The sequence below is a fragment of the Nesoenas mayeri genome (genome assembly GCF_963082525.1).
Source record: "Nesoenas mayeri genome assembly, chromosome: 10".
Lineage (NCBI taxonomy): Eukaryota > Metazoa > Chordata > Aves > Columbiformes > Columbidae > Nesoenas > Nesoenas mayeri.
In genome coordinates this window covers 14,600,832-14,617,364 of record NC_137560.1, presented here as the reverse complement: position 1 = coordinate 14,617,364, position 16,533 = coordinate 14,600,832, and the positions used below count along the sequence as shown (strand labels likewise).

At 41.3% G+C, this 16,533-nt stretch overlaps 1 protein-coding gene across 1 annotated transcript in view; it reads right to left on the bottom strand.

The window, feature by feature from the left end:
* Positions 1 to 16,533, bottom strand: part of FOXP1 (forkhead box P1) — a 379,050-nt gene that overhangs the window by 208,307 nt on the left and 154,210 nt on the right. The window contains exon 3 of the mRNA XM_080350553.1: positions 9,332 to 9,397. The gene's annotated coding sequence lies outside the window, so the exon portion shown is untranslated. The remainder of the gene's footprint in view (positions 1 to 9,331; positions 9,398 to 16,533) is intronic.

The following is a 16,533-nucleotide window of genomic DNA, read 5'->3' as shown; positions in this document are numbered from 1 at the left end:
GAGGACAAAACCTGGGAAAGTCTCTCTACAGTTGTTTGTAAAGGGGAGGTGTCCTCAAACATCCACAAAGCTTGTCTGGACCTTTTTCTCTCCCTCCTCTTGGGGGAAGAACTTCTTGTCCCACCAATACTGTCTCCTGCACAGCACAGGTCCCCACACAACCTTCTCCCACATCACCATCAGCCCACCCTTCCACTGTGCTTTGTGAAAGCACTGGGTCTGAGCACGATGAAGATCCTAACTCAGAGTTCCTTCTCCGTTTGGGGGCAGCCCTACTCTTGCTAAGAGGGAAGACAGAACCACAGGAGAGGAGACACAAGTGGGGAACTGAGGGTATGTGGCCTCATGATGATGGAGCGCACAGGGAACGCTTAGGGCTTCCCCTCGCTGCCTGTGACCACCTGGAGAGGCCACTGCTAGCTGAGAGAAGACAGCAGGAACCAGAGGGAAGAGCTGGGAAAGCACGGAGTTACTTTAAGGGACAAATGACTTCTCCTGATGTTCTATAAAAAACATCTCAAAACCCACCAACTGCCAATATTCCCAAGCAACATAATGACCAGAAGGTTCGCTCCCCTACAACAGTTCATCAGATGTCTGAGTTCAACAGACCTACACACATATATATCCATCCTTTTGATGTAAGGAGGGGATAAGATTATGTGGGTTGGGACAGAGGAGATCACACAAAACACCTGTGACACCAGAGGCAACCCAAGTCTGCAAGGCAGCAGTGAGATGTGCTGAGACAGCAATGCACAAGACACCAGACTGTGTCTGCCCATCGCGGTGCATGACAAGCCCTCTGCAGCACAGGAACCTTTTGTTCCACACCAGCAACGCTTGAGGATGCTGAAATATCTAATTCCAATCCAACATCACCTAATGCATACTCTAGGTACGAGAATGGATGTTTCTTCTGGATGGTGGTCTCAGGCTCACTGAGGGTTCTCAGGCACCTTGTAACTAAAACCCTTCCCCTCCAGTAGGTTCTGGCAGGGCCACTTCAAAGACAGGTTCCTCAAGCCACAGGTTATGGAACAAGGCACCACAACCTTCCTCGGCCTGCCCAGCTGGGAATCACTGCACGAGTTTACCCTGAGTTTCAAACACAGCCAGGTCTAGTAAAACCCAACTATTTCCCCAGCTCCTCTCTGACCTTTCCATACCAGCTGTGCTGGGAATGGAAGAAAAGGACTTCACAGGACTTCTTGACCTTATCAAGTATCTAGAAAACACTTTGGTTGATCAAACCGAGTTACCCACGGCAGCTTACAGAGCGGTAATGCTCCAGCTGGCCCACGTACCAGGAACGCACAACACACCAACTACACAAACTTTGAGAGAATTAGCGAGCACACACTATACACGTGGGACTTACACTGTGCACATGCTGGATTTCTACTATTCTTCAGGCAGTTTTCTGAAGCTTATTACAGGGTTAATAAACTCTGAAAAAAAACAGCGAATGTTCTCAGAGATTCAAAATGTATAATTTTTTAAATAACTTCAATATTAAAATTCAAATTATCTAAAAAGATATTGCCTCATGCACTTGTGTCTCATTGTGGAGAATTTTTTAAAAGCCAAGGTCTACATTTTTAAACTATAATCTTCCAGTTATTCAACTTTCAAAACAAGTACAAGCCTTTTAACTACACAATTACAAATCCAGATAAATTTTTCCATATTTTTTCTAATTAATACTTTTTTTCTCTCCAAAACATGTATTTATCTGCTGTGAAATCAAAGGCAGAAATGAATTGTTTTAAAGATAGCAGAGAGTAAATAACAAGTTTGGAAGCTTGCAGCCTTACCCTGGCAATTTGTCTCACATAATTGACTCAGCAGACATGCTTACAATTTCTTACAACTTTTACAAGACCTCCTGTGGGCTTGTTTTAACGGTCTCCAAAACTCAGCTTAGAGCTTTGAACACTCTAAGCGAGTAGCACCAAAAGGAATCATCTCTCCCTCCTTAAACCAGAAGGAAGCAAACAATAAACGCACACATTCTTTTCTTGCTGGACATCAGATCTTAAGGAGGAGTAAAGATGAAAAAGAATTTGCACTTTTTCCAACATATTTTTTCTGTTCTTTGCCAATAATAAGATATTTAACAGTGTTCAATTTGCTTTCAGTAAAGCTTTAAAAGCAAAATTTTCCCAATAAAAATTACCTTTCCCAATTATTGGAATAAGATTTAGATGGAGAAGAATGTCAGCAATAAAGCAAACACAAAGCGTAAAAACTGCATTACATTTTTTCAATTAGAAAGGGCTTTAAAAATGCCCCTCCTCTCCAAAAAGGAAATGGTCTCATTGCCTATATTATTGATTTATGCTGTTGTTGGCTTTTAAATGTAGCACTTTCTATTTCTAAGATCCTCCCAGACAATTAGTAACATCCCAACTGCGCACCGCTGTTCCATTGGTGGAAGTGCTCCCGCAGCAGGAAATGCTGTGCCCTTCCACAGACGCTTCCTTCCACCAGTGGGATCCACTCACCCTCTACATGTCAGAGGATTAAATTAAACACTTATACTACAACTAATATGGATAAACATAGGGGCTACCAGAAATAACAAAAAGGGTATGACAGGAGGATAAAGTAGACCTGTGACTCAAAATACACCAATTGGTCTTTTTTTCTTTTTCTAAAAAAAAAAAATGGGGGGAGGGGGGATAACAATTCTACTTAAAAATAAATAGAAAGAGATCATCATATTTCAACAAAAATCTATTTTGAAAAGCCATATTATAAACTACGGATATTAATGGTTTGCAATGGAAATGACGTCAGAGTCTTAGTTACAAATGTCCAAATGTTTGTGCTAACCTACTAAAAAAATAAACAGTGAGCTCAGAGTCAGAAATGACCCTTTTGAGCAATTAAGCTGTATTACACAAAACACACGGAAAAGTATATGGCCAGCAGAGGTGGGACAGCCCCAAATTAAAATTCACAGATTGCACTGGGAGAAACACTTCGCAATTAAACATCTCGGAGGTGGCGTCTGAAGTTCCTGCCATTAGCAGCAGTGAAAAATGCTTTCATATGTTGCAATGAGAAATATGAGCAGGCAGTTGGGGACAAAAAACTTCCTTGGCTTTAGTACAAGGTACCAAATACAAAGGGTGGCCTCCTGTAACGCCCACTGACATCACTGGTCTTGTGACACTGCCACTGTAAAGTACAGTTGGCTACCGCTGCAGGACAATAACGTAAGCATGGCAGAAGATGCACTTCTGGTGTGGTAGAAGGCAACGGGCAATGACCTAAGAGATGACCAAATAAAATATGAAATATGCAATAAGAATCTATTTCTGGTGTCATTTTGCCACATCCCTAGATTTTATAACACAGGAGTGTGCAACCATCTTTGTGACACAGGTTTTCTAAAGGCAGGATTCAAGCCTGTAAATCTACAAGTGGCTGCTGCCTTGTGCTGGGAAGCAAGCAGGGCCGTGAGATGCTGACAGACAGTGGGGATGTGCATGGAAGCCCATCAGCCTATTTTCACCAGCAAGTGGCAACCACCATTGCATGCACTGGCCCAGCAGCATAACCTGCACAAGGACATTTCAGCACAACTCTTCATTCAGAGTTATTTGCCTGCTGCAGAAAGAAACCCTGAAACAGGATCTTTCCATAACATTTGGGTTTGGGGCTAAGCTGAGTTCAGGCTGACCCACAGCCCATGCCTGGGTTCTGGAGTGATGAACACTGATGCTGTTACCACACCTATGCCATTCCCAATTCCTTCCTCACCCAAGCTATGATAAAATGCAGCATGTCTTGACATATTATCCAGCTTGGTCTCAAAGAAACAGGCTGGAAATGGCATAGTCTGCATTGCATTGTGTATTATGAGCCCTTTCCTTGGTCCATCTGTAGTCAGACCAAGTTAAAAGAGCTGAACACAGTGATGTACCTCTTGAACACTGTCCATAGCAAAGCTACAGCCGGTATGAGAGAGAAGCTGTTCATGGACCACTGAAAGCACAAGAACATGCTCCAACTTCCTCAACACAGCTGTCACAGCACCCTTTCCCAAGCAGTTCAGGATAATGAGTCCAACCAGCTTCAACAGCACTACCCATCACTGAAACAAACATTAAAAAGTCCCTTATAGATGCATCAGTGCCTAGTGCGGGATGTCGCGTCTCCTTCTTGGGATGCACATAGCTTAAATTTACTTGTACAGTGAAGGGCAGTGGGAGGAATTCAAACAGCTGCCCACAGGCAGGGAGGCTGCAGCCCTGGGGTCCATGATGGCACTTGCCAATACGGCCATTTTTGTGTGAAATGCATGAGGTGAGGAAGGTTGGGCCTCCTCTGATGCCAGCTTAGTTTAATGAACCTCACAGCACTTTTCAGCAACTGGTCAACATCAGTGCAGCCTTTATGGCTGCTTAACCTGCAAATGTTGGGCTATTTTCAGTATATGCAACTGTGTTTGATCTGCGGGTACAGATTAGGCGAGTGGTTGCCAAATCTAGAGGTGTGGATGAACCACTCAGCCTTGTGCTTCACGTTCTTCACAGATTCTAAACAGATTATGGTAGTTTGAATACATGTTAAGTAATACAAATCAGCACTTGCATTTTATGGAAGATCATACTGAGCACCCACCTAAGCTAATGAAAGAAACGCTGCAAAATTATGCAAAATACCGGCCAAAATTTGCTCACTTTAGCAGTCTTCATGAAGACCAGAAGGATTTGGTCCAAAAGCATCAGATAAGAGCATCAAAACCTGCTACTGACTAGCATAAAGCCAAGAAACATTCTCCTACCAGCCCACTTGAAGATTCATAATATATTAAGGAACATTAAGAAGAAGAAGAAAAAGAAGAAAAGCTAAATGGGCCAAAAGCAAACAAAAGAAACATGTTCTCTTGAGATTGCTAATGCTGGCAGACAATAGCACAAAAAGAACTCCTCTGACAGATCTTTGAAATCTTCAATACAGCATGCTAGTGGCCCATGTTAATGAGATTTGCTCAGATACTTTTTAAACATTTTTCCAAAATGTCTTAATCTATTTTCTACATCTTCTTGACCCAATTGCTTCAGAAAAGTCACAGATTCACCCCTCTCTGGACTAAACTTTTCACTCAAATAGACAAGGTCTTCAAACATTTTGTGTTTCCAAAGGCCCGCACACAAGCTTTTCAGGGTTTACCCCAAAAGATGCAGGTAATACGGCAATTTCTATTACCAGAAATTACAGAAACACTTCGCACTGTAACCTTTCAATTTGAGTAACTCAAAGGTCTTAACAAATAGGATATTACAACCTCTCCCAGTGATCTGAAAGTAAATAAATCCAGCCTTAGATGGGGCCTGACGAACACCAGTGGCTCCAGCTACACGACCGCCAACTCAGAGCCAGCAAGCGGCAGGTGTCACTGGGGATCTCCCAGGTCCCTGCTTCCTTCCAGGGTGATACAAGCACTCATGCAAAATGCTTGCAGTACAGCTCTAAGTAATTTGGGTCTGTTGCAGAGAAAACATTGGAGAACATGTCCAAGAACGAGACTGTCTACCCCATAACAACCTTTCTTATGAATGCACCCAAGTCACAAGACCCATATTCAGAAGCAGCCGCATACCCGATCTCCTAGGAATGATGGCTATTTCTGCTCTGTAATACACTTTAAGACCATTAGGTCAAAAGCAAGAAAAGTCAAGGTGTCCAACTCTAAGGAAAACATCACCCTACTAACTTCCCACTGCCTGACGTGCAAGCATCACTGCCAGGAGTAAGGATGTCACGAGCACATCTTCTGGAAAGTCACTAGCAAGGAAGAGTGATGCGAAGAAACTGCACATGCTGTTGAACCCTCCATAAACAGAAGGTTCTGCGAACAAGTTTGTTTCAGGGTTTTCTCTTTAGCCAGGAGCTCCTCCTGCTCTGCCCAGCAAAGACGTGGCATAGCAACACGCCAACCTGGTTTGAGAGCTGTGCCTCCTCCCCATGAAACAAAGTGGTGGGACTCTTCAGATTGTTTTATTTTTGTCCCAGAACTACACTGTGGTTTTGTTTTTCCACAAACTGCACAATCCGTTTCTTGTATTAAGCTTATGAAAAAAAGTCTTTCTGGCCTTTCTCCTGGCCTAAAGGGGAAAAAAAGTAAAGCATATATATATATATATATATATATATGTGTGTGTGTGTGTGCATATAAAAGCAAAAGCTCAAACCCACAGATTTATCTGTTGATCATCTCATTCCATTCTGAGATACAGCAGGCAGCTTCTGTTTTATTATCAATATTTAATCAGTATTTAACTCTGACAAGCACTAAGATTTGAAATTTTAAACTAAGTGCAACTTTGCTAAATCCTTTGTGTTGATTTTTTTCCCCTGTTAAAGGTTTTCTAAAGGATTCTATCTTTGCTATCTTAAAAGTCTGCATGTGTCTTTTGTTATCAATTATATACAACTTTAGTAGCATGTTTTGTACTTTTCAATTTTTCAGCATGCAAGCTATCCCTGATTTACAATGCTCACTGAATGGTGTTTGATTATTGAAAATGCTTTTACATACATTCAAACAAATGACTGCTCCTGGAAAACTAACACTATTGTCCATAATTCTGTAAAAATACATTTCCCCTCCCTTCTCCCCAAATCAAACATTTCAATTCAAGTTCGTTCTTTGAGGAAAAACTGGCATATAATTAGGCATTATGCCTAACAGCGCTAAATAAAGGAGAATGTAAACATCTTAATTCTGAAGGTTTAACCATCAAAGCCCCTTGCTGTATCTATTTGTTATTTGCGCCTCTGTTCAGAGCTCTTTGGAGCTCAGAGAAAAAATAAAGCAAGCAAGCAAACAAAACTGGCGGTACACAAATCTATCTTCGCAGCCTGCACGGTGTCCCCCGCGGCGTGCCCAGGCCAGGCTCACTCGCCGTGCTGGGACACCCGGGGCCCCGCGGCCGCTCCGCGAGGAGCACGGAGTCCTGCTCTGTAACCGCACCGAGCGGCTTAACCACTAACTCGGAAGATGGGATTTCACCTGAAATTAAGCTATCAAGCAATTGAGCTCAAACTCAATCAACCAAACCCTTAACCTTCCCTGTTTCAGTGGCACTACTCTAATTAGGACTCTATCACTATTTCCATTACTATCTCCTGTTCTCATGGTTTATTATCTCGGCAGTTTCAATTCTCACCCAGTTGAAATTTGACATCCAGCTTCTTGGACCACATATCATTCATTATGGCTTTATTTTATGGAATATGTTGCAAGATTATGGACCAACCCTGCAGCAAAATAGGTTTTTGTTGAAGATGGCAGTGGCAGCAGGACAGAGCCAAACATTTTCAGAGAAACAAGTCCTAATGTTAGAGGACAACACATAGAACAACTTATTTTTCATCATGTCGCACATTTTGTTGTGCAGTTGGAACACCCATGCTTGAACACGCATCCCACGTGTACACACCGTAGCCGATCCATGGTGTTTTCTCCAGTCCTCAGCGTCTTCCCGCTGAGCCTGGATCATCTTCTGGGAGACAGAGTTTGACTGAACCCTACTTACCAGCTCTGCCCAGGGGTGCCAGGTGACACTCAATAACCTGCAATACTCAGGAGGTCAGACTGAAAGATCTAATGGTCTTTTCCAGTGATATATTCTACCAGTCACCCAAATTGCATACTGCCAAAGGATGCACACCACAGGGCATATGTCTGGCATGTGTGGTATCATGATTGTAGCAAACACAAAATATGTCTGCTTTTAGAGACATGGCCTACAAACTTCAGGCTAGCCTGAAAATAGTGTTTTGCATTTATCACAACTAAAATTTTTATTTTCCTGGGTTGCATAGCATCATGGCAACACATGACCCATAGCTCCACCAGAATCCCATAAATTCTGAGCCCCTCTGATGTTCCTAGGACTTCAAATTTTTCCCTTCTTCACAAAAACGCAAAGTGGGAACACCACTGCAGGGCAAGGAACAACCATCATCTTAAACTGCAGGAGCTGCTGCTCCTTCAATAGCTGAAATGCATCTAATACCTCATGGGCTCCACCATAAAAAAGGGAGTAATATTCAAATCTTGAAGAGAGGCATATATCATGCAGCTGACACACACCATTGGCATGGCCAAGGATTGCGATATTCACATCAACTTCATGAATTTCATCCTCACTAAACAGATATTTTTGGCAACAAAGAACTGAAAAAAAAAAACCCACATCGTCCTCAGATCTATTTTAATTTAAAACAGAAGAGAACAGGGACATTTTTTCCCCTTGAAGTACATTTTAATAAAATTAAAAATAAAAATAGCTCTAATTCACTTTGATGCTTTTAGTCATTCTGTAAAATTCTAAGTTTAAAATGAAATCACCATTTTATATTCAAACAAGGTCAAGAGAACAGCACTAACGAGCACTGACATCACAGCGAACAGCAGCCACTGCTCAACGCTTACATCAGTGTTGCTTGTTGCTATGGTGCTTAACCGACTATTAATTTCTGAAAGAAGGTGATTATAAAGCAGCCATATGAACCTCAGTCAGATGACACCCTTCAGCACCAAACACTGATCTGCGTTACTCTCCTCTTCTGCAAGTTAATTTTGTGAATCACCACTTTTGTGATGTTAATATTCCTTTCTAACTTGAAACTTTGGACCAGAAGAGAGGCAAGGAGTTAATTTAAAAGCAAGGGACTTTCACTTTGCTTTAAATAAAAATCGTTTTGCAAGGAGTGACATTTCTTTCCTTTTCGCTACGCTCCTAAAGCCTAGAAAGCATGTGTTTTAATTTTTGCAGTGATAATAAGCAATCAAATTAACAGCTAAATTCTGCATTCCTGCTCTGCTCAACGTGCTGCTGTAAATCCAGGAGTGTCTCGGCCTGGGAAGAAGCAGAGCTGAAGATGACTTGACCATTCCCCATTAATGGGGCATTGCTGGTCCCAGCCCAGCGCCCATGGATGCTGGGCCATGGACTCGGCCATATGGCCACCAAGACCAGCCAGAGCAGTGTCTGCCCATCTGCACACATGCTCTGTCTGGTTACCAAACAGCCTTCTTAGAACATGGCTGAAAGCCACAAAGTGCATCTTTGTGGCCTGGCTCCCAAAACGCAACTGGGCACCTAAATCATTGGCTTCCCAGGCAAAACAGAGGTTTAAGGCACAGCAATGGCTCCAAAAGCTTAGCCCGGCACTGCAATCTTTACCCATCTTGCCAGAAGAGCCTTTACTTGTGCAACTAAGGAATGTTCCAGGGGTTTGCAGGATCAGATCCTTCCTTCAGACATGCTTCAGAAACTGTGTGCAAAGTATTATTTGTGTTTACCTTCCTCAGTTGCTCCTGTAAAGCAATCTTCAGTCACAGCCACCCAAAAAGGTCACTCTTCTTACCCTGCGGAGAAAGAAGGTAACACACGTGACTACTGGGTCAGCGTCAGCAACAACACCCAAAGCATTTTCATTGGCACCACATTTGCAAGTACAAACATAAATAAAGCAACAAATGAATCTAATCGTGTTTAATGGTAAATGACTTTCAGAGAGAGTTAATAAAAACAATCAAGTCACAGGACTGCTGCTTATCAGTACCAGCCAGTGAGAGGCTCTTCAGTTCAGCACAAACAACTTGGTCTTTGGGAGAAAAAAAAAACAAAAAAGAAGAAGAAAAAACCCCATGGAGATGAGACATCTTTGTTCTCTAGCATAAACTTTCTTAATCTTGATGCCTATCAATCTATTTTCAGTTTGAATAACAGATGAGTTCAGTCCTTTGTTTCAGAAATCTGACTATTGTCTGAATGGGTTCTCCTTACTTAAGGCATTTTAAGACCATTTGTAACCACTGCTATTTTAGCTTCTGGATCCTTTCTTTTTTTCATTCTTTTCCATAGAGACACAGTCCTAGACGAGATTTTAAAACTAGCAGCATCTTCCATGCCTAATTCAAAAAGTTGTTTACTGTCTTGGGATATCATGTCGTTAAGCATTACCAAGAGCACACCAAGTATGTTGAGGTGGTAAGAGAAGTGAGTATTAAAAAGAGAAATAATTAAAGTGGATCTTTATAAAAAGTAGGAGGGAGAAAACAGCACGTGTAGGGTTTTTTTTTTTACCCTGTATATTACTGCATCTTGTGTACTCTCTCTTATGCAAAAGAGTATGTAATCTTTTAAGAAACATGACAATCTGCCACTTTCTGTTCATGTAATTGGGATCAACATATGGTACAAGAGAAAAGAAAAACATTTGTTTATTAATTTAGATCAAGTTACTAACTCAAACCACTAACAGCACTCAGAATTAATTCCACATCAATTGACCAAATACCTTAATAGAGTAAAATTATAACGCAATTTCACTGAAATGTTGATCTGCTGCAGGGGTGCAGAATAATATGTAATAAAGACAGAAAGAAATATGCAATAATTTGGTGACATAGATGACATCATGCGAAACAGAAAGTCAATGATATGTGGATGTGTAAGACAGAGCTCCGTGAAACTCTGTTTCATAAAATTCACACAGCGATGAGGAGTTTTGGGGGTGTTTGTGAAACTCATCAAATGGTGAGTTATGCTATTTACATCAGTAGGTGAAGCTTCTTACTGAAGTACTAAAATATCAACCTCTGGGAAAAATCAGAATCTTCATTAAGTTCTTTCAAAAGAAAATGTACTCATTTGCCATTTATTTTGGAAGGAGAAACGTTTTCACAATGAGAATGAGGCATTAATTCTTTACCACTGAAACCCAATTATTTTCAGTCAGGAAAAAAAAAAAAGGTTACCTTGAGATGAAATGAATATTGGTTTTATCTGTTGCTCACTGGCATTTTACTTTATTTCACTGTGTTTTTAGTGAGAAGCTTTTCACAGATCTTGCAATGAGGTACCGGAAGATCAGGGGCCAAATTTTGTACGCATTTGCTGTATAGGAAGCCCAATGTGCTTTGCTGGGGTACATGTATAAGACATTGCTGACTCTGCACTGTAAAGGACATAACACCACTCCATCATAGTAGGTCAGGTCTCACCTTCCTGAGAGTACATAAAACAATACATCTTCTATGTAAAATACATGACCTCTGACATACGATGTGCTCTTAGATTAGCAACAATAGAGGCTTTTATCCTGCTTTGCTGCATGGGTTATCTTGGATTTGACACTTTAAACCTCTTTTCATATTTATCTGTTTTATAAATTTTCTGGGTATTTGGCAGTCAGATCCTTATTTTGGCAGTATTTTGCAAGCAGACTTCATCTCTACTCTGAGTCTTCATGATAGCAAATGAGCCATCTTAAAATGTACTTTTTAAGGAAACTGCTGAAAATTACGTGTTTGCATAAAATGTGCATGCAGCATCTCTTTCAGCAGTACTGTAAAAGGCAGGTAATGTGTTCTAAACACATTTTTCATATATGAACTGAACGCACTCCAAGGAAACCCAGCACACTGGCCCATCCGTAGCTGTTGGGATTCCAGCATGTTCTACTGAGGGCAACACACACAGAGGGGTGAGGAGAGTTCAGCTCTTCTCACATATTACTCCCTGATTTAAATCTGGACTGCTTTTTAATTTTCAGTTATCCAAGTCTTGCTACACGCTACCTGGCTTTCAAAAATTTGGATAATGTACCACTGAAGTTAAAATGAGCAGCAGAGACAGCTGTTCCCACCTGTGAAAATGTCTCATTAATAGTCGAAAAGTTTAGTATCTCAAAATGTAGAAACACAAATACAGACTCTCCTCCTGAAAATGTTTATATGGGTGAGAGAATTGATGTAGGCAACACACATTCCTTCCATCATGCTGTCTTTAAGATAAACACAAAGTACCATCAACACTCTAAGTGTGCGTGCGGAGCAAACAAAGAAAAAAAATCTCATCCTACCAAAGCAAGACACTTCACTACACTCATATTTTCCCCCAAGGAGATGATTAAAATAGAAAACCAAACCACAAACAACACTCCATTTTGTGAGCAGCAGTGGTCCTGCCATCTCAAGGGTGGAGGGAAGGTCTCCACGCACCCACAACGCCGTCCCCTCGGCTCAACAGGTATCCAGGTGGGGAACAGTCTGTGCAAAACTACATACCCTGTTCAGATTTAACCAGATATCCCTGAACACATCGTGTTTGCTCACCAAGTGCCTCAGTTTACCTATCAGCAAGATGAGTAAACACTTTTCTAACACATTTTGAAATCCCTGAATATGAAGATACTTGTCGAAATAGCTCTTTTCAGCAGGGTTTTGGAGAGCCAACTAGCAATAAGCCTAAAAAGATCATGACTTGAGCCAGTGCCATAACGTTTTCAGTTGACTTTAACAGAAAGCTCCCCTGTTGCTCTGCATCAGGTTCTGCCTATTTACCTGATACCAAGGGACCAGGCAAAAAGATCAGAAACTTTGCCCCGATACCCGCTGTTGGGTTGGACCTTGTAACCCCTTTGATCCCACAGCGCCTGTTCAATTTAGTGGTCTCGTCCTTCAGGGCAGGGAGGTCATTCAGGAAGGCTGCGAGATGGAGCCTTAACTCTAAGTAATGACTGCAAAGCCAAATTTAACCAATAATATAAAGAATATGCAGAAATAGAGAGATGAATGATGCAGAATAGAGAGAATGGAAGTCTACTTAAAACAGTAACATTTTTACTAATATCTAAACGAGAAGTGCCTTGGTATAGCCAAAAATAGATTAAGACCTTGATCCCACACAAACTGGCTGTGAGTAATTTTACACAGGAAAGTAGAACATCAGTTGAGCTGTTCCCCTGCTTAGAATTATGCAGGTACATTTCTTTAGCAGTGTCCCAGCCTAGATAAGCCTACGATTCATTATTGGAAACCTAAAGTAGCAAGGGAATCTCCCCTTCACTACCTAGAAAGCACGCTTATTATTAAAGAAAAAAATAGAGAAAACACACAATCCCGATAAAACAACAAGAAATTGTTTCTGAAATTTTATTTCAATTCATTTTTCCTATGTAAGGCCAACTGAAATATATTTAATGTGTCCGATTAAAATATTTACAAGGCTTCCTGAGAGCTTTAAAATATCAAAACTTGATCATCAAAATAAGCACCTCTGTGCAGTATTCTCAATAAAGTGAATCATAACTATCTAATACAGCTGTTTCTTTCCCTTCAAAACTCCTTAAGTCATATTCAAGTGTGTATAGGCTGAAATATGAAATATGCCCTACTATTCTCATAATTACTATTTTCTTGTCCTGTGCAGGAATAGACGCAGTCAACGATTTTGCCAACTGTACATTTGTTAGAGGGGAAAAAAAAAAAAAGGTTTTTTAATGTGGTATTTTACTAATCCTGAAAATACAGGATGTACAGTGATTGTGAAGAGCAACATCTGGTACCAGACATGCTTGTGGGCCCAATCCTGCACACAGGGTGCTTTTCTCGCCCAGCACGCTCAGTTACGTTACCTGCACTGACACACACAAATCAGGTATAGAATTGCTTACAGGATGGTCAGTTGCCATCTCTTATGTTTTGTTGTAACTACATACATATTTTTTTTTAAAAAAAGGTATCCAGCAACCTGAAAAAATATATTACTAAATAGTTTAAATAATCTGAGGGAGTAATAGTTTTTTTTCTGGCCATTGCCAAGGTGGCTACTTTTTATTGTGCAGCATATATTAAATCCCGGGAGGCTGGGTACAGGAGATTTTCTATACCAGGAGTCATTATCACCTCCTCAGAAAGTGCAGTGCAGGTGAACAGTAAAACTGCGAGGGACTAAATGCACGTCTTCCCCCTCGCTTTGAAGAGGGGGAAATGGATTTGGTACAGGCCCAAACACAGGGATATCCATGCTCACTACCTTGCTGCTTCTCGGTGGAAGGAGAGAGCAAATCATACCGTATTTTCATTTTCAGTCATTAGCAGGCTGTTCAGAATCTCTGGCTGGTGATTATTATTTATTCTAAACAGAAATAAAATAAAAATAAATAACAGCACGAGGACAGAGCTAAGCACAGCACATTTTCTCTTTCAAAATAATATTACCTTTCAAGTCCACCGTAACCTTGGAAAAGAATCACTTGATGTAAGCCAATGCTACGAAACTAATGACAACCCATTCCTCCCCCTCTTTTCAATAGCTCTTATAGGAAATATGGGTACAGCTAATAGACAAGTTCAGAACAGCTCGCTCCCAATACTGAATTTGAACTGCGATTCTAAGTCTCGCATCTTTTAATGATGGATTGGTTATTTGCCTCACACGAATTACTTTGCATAACAGAGCTGGCCGTTGTTGAATTCATCAGACGTAAAGACCGTAACACGTTCCCAGAAAGTCTCAAACCTGTCAAACGCCCCATCACACGAGGAGAGGCCATCGCTGGCGCTGGGAGCCAAAGATCAAACGCTGCCGCCTGGGTTATACTCGCCAGATCTTCCCCGTTTCTTAAAATAACTCCCCGTGCCTCAACGCCAGCCTTAACCATTTTATGTCTGCATTATAACTCCCCTCTCGCAACCTGACCTCACCTAATTAAAGCAACGAGAGGAACATCCCCTCCCCGAGCGCCCGCAGTCGGTGCGGGGCTGACGGCGCCGCTCGCTGCCACAATCTCCAGACCCGTTACTTTCTCAGGACAACTACAATGCTCGCCCAGGTCCCCCTGGCAAAGCAAGGTCCTCGGGAAGGGCTGTCAGCTCCCCTAAAACGGGAATTTCCACCCTCTCCCCCGCCGTGGCCCGTGTGGTGGGTGCCAGGCCCTCCCGCCGCCCCCCGCGGCCTCCCCGCTCCTACCTGACAAACAAGTGACACTCTTGGTCATGGTCATGTGAAAATATTTTCGAGGTATCCTTTAACAGCCTTTAAATATTGAAGCCTAAAAACAATATTTGCTGTTTTACCTTTGAAGCTTTAACAAAAGCTTTGTTTTAGCATTTACCTCGGTGTGCAATAAGAGTTAATAATCAAATCCGTCCCAACCCCCACAAATGTTAAACAAAAAGATAAAAGAAATGCAAATAGCTATTGTCATGGAAAGTTAAAGTACCTGTCTGTATTTTTAAGTGAAAACTATTATCTCTATCAATCAAAATTTAAGAATACAATAGCACTAATCACACAAGGTGCTTTGACTGAGGTACTTTTCCTCATAAAAAGTTGGTTTTTTTTTTTAACTGGTGCATAAAAGTAATACACTTACAATTAGGTATGGTATTTGTAATTTTGTTATTAAAAACCCTCAGCAGTCTTATTGTTAATAAATGCCTCCAAGTCTGTAGGCTGATTTGTACCCAAGAAGACCAAAGTCCCTACATATTTTAATAAGGTTGATGAAATTTTATTCAGATTCTCACACTTTCCAACATGTGGTGGAACAGCACACTCTTCTGTTTGAGAGGAGTTACTCAAACGAAGGAAATAGTTAATTGGTAACCAAAACTACTACTTCTGGCCTCGCTGCACATTTTCCACATTTCTCCAAACGCTGTCTGTACTGCAACCGTCTGCTTTGAAGATATGCCCTTTGTCATCTTTTCTTTAATTTTTGATACCAATTCCCTCTTCAGTGAACTCCAACGCTCTCCCAATACAGCATACATTACGTATACAGTATATACGTTGTGCAGGCACACCGCACGGATTTTCTCAAAAGTCATTTTTAAAACTAATTTGTCCAGACTGAATCAGACACCGAGCTGCGCAGTTAATAAGTGCAAGAGCGAGCAACAGTAATTACACCTATACTAAAAGAAAGAGCCCGAGATTAAAATACCTTTAAGTAAATAGTTAAGCCAGGATGCCATTATGCAAACTCTGCTCTCAGGGAGGGATGTCTCCCACACTGAGGAGCAATAGGACTGTCATTTTTTCCCCCTGCAATATCAGGTTTCCTGCTCCACAGTTCTGGTACTCTGCATCATGGCTAACATCTCTAGTGTGCTATTAATATCAATGAAGAGACGATTCAATTTCCACATAAGAAAAACCTCCCTATTACAGCGCAGACATTCTAGTGAGGACCCTTGCGAAGGAAACAATAAAGACCAGAGGGTTGGTTCCCCCCCTTCTCATTTTTTTTTTTACTGCTGCTTTTGCAGTTCTGCCTTGCACACTGTTTGAAAGCTTTTAGCTAACAATGGAAGCATTATCTTCAGGATAGTTACAAAACAGGATTTGTTAGTACAAAGAATAATAACACCGAACTCATTCCCGCCCCCCCCCCCCCCACCGCCGCCCGTAAATACCTGCCTATTGCTATACGGCATTTAGTCCTTTATTCAGAAGTATATTCCAGAAACACCTGTATTCTTGATCTAATTCCCCACAACAAGCTCCCCGAGCGGACCAGCTGTGCTTACGGAGCTTTGGACAATTCAAAAACAAACAAACAAACAAACACTTTTTGCATTTATAAAATGGAACAGAAACAAAAGTATCTTATTCTACCGGAGTGCAAACTTACCCATTAATGAGGAAGAAAAAGGCTTAGAGCTGTACAGTAATTCCCAACCAACTGCAGAAAGTTGAGAGTTTGAAA